The 3,714-nt window shown below is 51.8% G+C and overlaps 1 protein-coding gene across 1 annotated transcript in view; it reads right to left on the bottom strand.

Moving 5' to 3' along the window:
* The window catches only part of LOC106816524 (neuropeptide Y receptor type 2-like), a 38,072-nt gene that overhangs the window by 33,330 nt on the left and 1,028 nt on the right, over positions 1 to 3,714 (bottom strand). The window lies entirely within an intron of this gene.

Raw genomic sequence — 3,714 nt, 5'->3', positions numbered from 1 at the left:
AGGAGAGCGAGAAAGATCGGAAGGAGAGAGAAGAGGTGGAGAGAGGAGGAGGGAGAGAGAGTCAGAGATAGAGAGCAGCAGAGAGAGAGAAGAGAGGAGAGGGACAAGAACGAGAGAGAAGAGAGAGAGGAAGGAGGAGAGACAGAGGAGAGAGAAGAAAAGAGAGAAGAGGACGAGACAGAGAGGGAGATAGAGACGGAGCGAGAAGAGATAGAGAAAAGAGAGGGACGAAAGAGAGAGAAAAGAGAAGGTGAGGCCGAGAAAGAGAGAAAGCGAGAGGAGACGAGAGGAGAAAGAAGAGGAGAGAAGAGACCAGGAGAGGAGAGAGATGCAGACAGTGCGAGAGAAGAGAAAGAGAGGGGAGAGGAGAGAGAGAGAGGGCGAGAGAGAGCAGAGAGACAGTGCCAGGAAGAGAAGAAGAAGACGAGAGCAGACGAAGACGAGAGACGAGAGTCTGAGAGGAGAGCAGATAGAGAGAGAGAGAGAGAGAGAGAGAGAGAGAGAGAGAGAGAGAGAGAGAGAGAGGACAGAGAGAGACTGCTCACCTGTTTCTGCTGGCTGTTCTGCGAAGCTCAAACACTTCTACACAACGCGCTTAAATCCGATCGACGCGCGCACGGCTACTAATAAATGCCTCAATCTGTGGCAACCTCGCTCCTGCACGTACGGCCCTCAGTATCTTACTTCCCCCCTCTCTCTCTCTTTCTCTGTCTCTCTCAGGCCACCGCTTTCCGCCGCCGCTTTCACCTCGACCAACCTAATGAGAAGCCACTGCCGAGCACGTAGAACTCGCAGGCGCGCACACACGCACACGTACACGCTCGCAGCTGTTCGTTAGCCGACCGTTCTCGGCGTAGCTGCCTCACGCAGCAGCTCGCCTCTTCCACGCACGCGTACGTGCTTCCCCCTAGCGGTGAGCGCGCGCCGATTCTGCGCACGACCGCTGTTGTTCTGATGCAGGAACAGCGTCGCCACGCGCACTGCGTCGCCTTGCTGTGCCGGACACGTCGCCACGCGCACGTACGCTCGGTGCCTACCGACGCAGCGCATGCGCAACGCGGACGCCAGTCGAGCGGCGAGCGGCGACCAATGAACGCCGGCGTAGAGTTTACGTGAGCGCTTGACGTCACTATCGTCATGATTTGCTCGCCGCGGCTCGCGGGTGAAGCTATCGACAGCCTGGCCGTAAGGTTACCGCTACAACAAACACTGTTTCGATTGCACCCCTTTGCACGTTCTGTTCGACTGACGTGACAATAGCGTTTAAGTCGTTTTATCGCTCAGCCGGGGAAGAAATGGCGCTCGCGCGCGCATGCGCACGACTGCTCGCGAAATGCGATTAGCAGCGGACGTTTACGACGCGAATTTTCTACCGCAGAGAAAAGTTGAGAAATCCTCGAATGAAATGAGGGCGTCGTGTATAGGGTTGCACGCGTCTGCGCGGTTAAGTATGTACTCATCGGGCGGATCGGCGAGTTGTTGCAGTGTAGTGGTGGGTGGTTGTATTATGGCCAGGTAGTACTGCACACAGACACACGCGCACGCAAACGCGCGCACACAGACAGACAGACAGACAGACAGACAGACAGACAGACAGACAGACAGAGACAGACACACACACACACACACACACGCACGCACGCACACATATATATAAATAAATAAATAAATAAATATATATATATACAATACATGGCAAGATACATACAAGATGCATTATTGCAGCGGCACGGAGAGCGGAGGTAGGGTGCGGCGACACCGCAACCCTGCCACCATGCGGAAACGACGTCCGTCGCTAGATCAAAGTTCATCTGCTACTTGTTGCGCCGCGTGAATCACATAATAAAAACTAGACAGAGGGCACTCACGGAGAGTGCATACCTCCGTGTAACATGTATGTGCTCGCTGGTGGCGGCTGCTGACTGACTCGCCTGCTACTGACTCGCCGCTCACTGGTGGCTGCTGCTGACTCGCCACTCGCTGACTCGACGCGCTATCGATCGCGCGGTGGCTACACACACACACACGAGACCGATTACATGACCTCCGTTGCGCGGAGGTAATTACATGACTGCCTACACGGCTGGGATTGGCTACCTGCAAATACGTCGAATCTTCTGTAAGCTTCCGTTTAGTGAATTAAGAAGTTTCTTAAGAAGGCTCTCGATCACCTCATGAGGCGCATCATGGCGCATCCTGTATTTCGGTATATATATTGTGTGAAATTCCCACTTTTCGATGGGCTCTGCGTCATCACCGATGTTTGCGTGGATGCACGCGGAAGCGCAGAGGCAAATTGTATTAGTATTATATATATGTATAATATATGATTTAATCTAACCACCACCCGCGGCGCGCGGGGAGCAGGAGGGTCATTAGTTCGCACCCGATGTATACATGCTGAAATAAAACCGTCAATATACCCCCCCCCCCGGTATGAAACCGCCCGTGTATTATATCAAGAGTCCATGATGTAAAATTATGGACTCTTGATTATATTAACATTATTTTGTGGATAGTTCTGTTTCCGACGAAGTTAATACAATGATTCCATCCTGTCAAGCAATGGCGTTATTCGCGCACCTGCAGTGTAAGCGCAGGTGTGGCTCCATTTCATACCTGCGAAGACGCGCTGACCTCGTTCATTTCACACGACAGTTTCAATCCTACCTTTACGAAGTGCAAGGAATCCGGCTTTCTGACTCGTTCCGAGTAGCTACGCTCTCTGGCCTGCGTCTTCTGCTCACAAGCACCTGTAGACTCCACGCAAAATCGTTGCCATGGTATCCCCGCGTTTGACCACTCGGAGCTTCGCGCACACACACAAGACGCTGCACACATCACACACTTCCTGCGATATCTTGGCTACTGCTTGTCAACGACACCTAACAGTGAGCCATTTGTTTTATTCGCACAATCCCTCCCACCCCCACTTCTGATCATGCTGTATGCAGTAGTTCGATCTCGTTCTTTCGCGACGAGAAAGGCACAACTAAGCTAATGACTGTGACCCGTAGTAGCGAGGTGATGTCGTTGAACATATAGATGAGAGTTATTTTTTATTTACAGCTATGCCTGAAGTCACACGAAGCTGCTGCGTCATAGACAGTATACCATAATATATATCTATATCTATATATATACACATATATGTACTATTCATACATGCATCACACACATGATATCAAGATGATATACAAATCACACACACACACACACTATTCGTGTGTACTGCACGTGTGCACTGCCGTCGCATCTTGTTTGTTCACGTGACTGGGTTGTACTACTTTGTGTGTTTGTCAACGGACGGTGGTCCGTTTTTTGGTCGGTAGCGTTTATGGCGACTGAGCGCACGACACCGAGCAGTCAACACGCTCATGTTGAACGAAACGCGGAGACACTTTATCGTCTCGCGTCGATCTCCCGTCGTTCGCTTCCCGTCGCCGTCTCGAGTTTCCTGCTTTCCTTCCGATGTTTTCCGACTTACAGCCATCTTGCTGATCCGAACAGGCAGATGGCTGGTGTTGGTAGCTTAAGCTGAGAGGGTCTATGTCCCCCAGGGTACTGCCGGAACGTACCCTGGTACTATCTAATATGCCGGACCGTACCTCGCCTACTCCACTAACGAGTCTAGAGGGAGTCACCTACGCCTACTCGGCTACTCCCTAACCCTAACCCTAACCCTAACCCTAACCCTAACCCTAACCCTAACCC

The sequence above is a fragment of the Priapulus caudatus genome, unplaced genomic scaffold (genome assembly GCF_000485595.1).
Source record: "Priapulus caudatus unplaced genomic scaffold, Priapulus_caudatus-5.0.1 Scaffold32, whole genome shotgun sequence".
Classification (NCBI taxonomy): Eukaryota; Metazoa; Priapulida; class Priapulimorpha; order Priapulimorphida; family Priapulidae; genus Priapulus; species Priapulus caudatus.
This window is presented reverse-complemented; position numbering and strand designations above follow the sequence as displayed.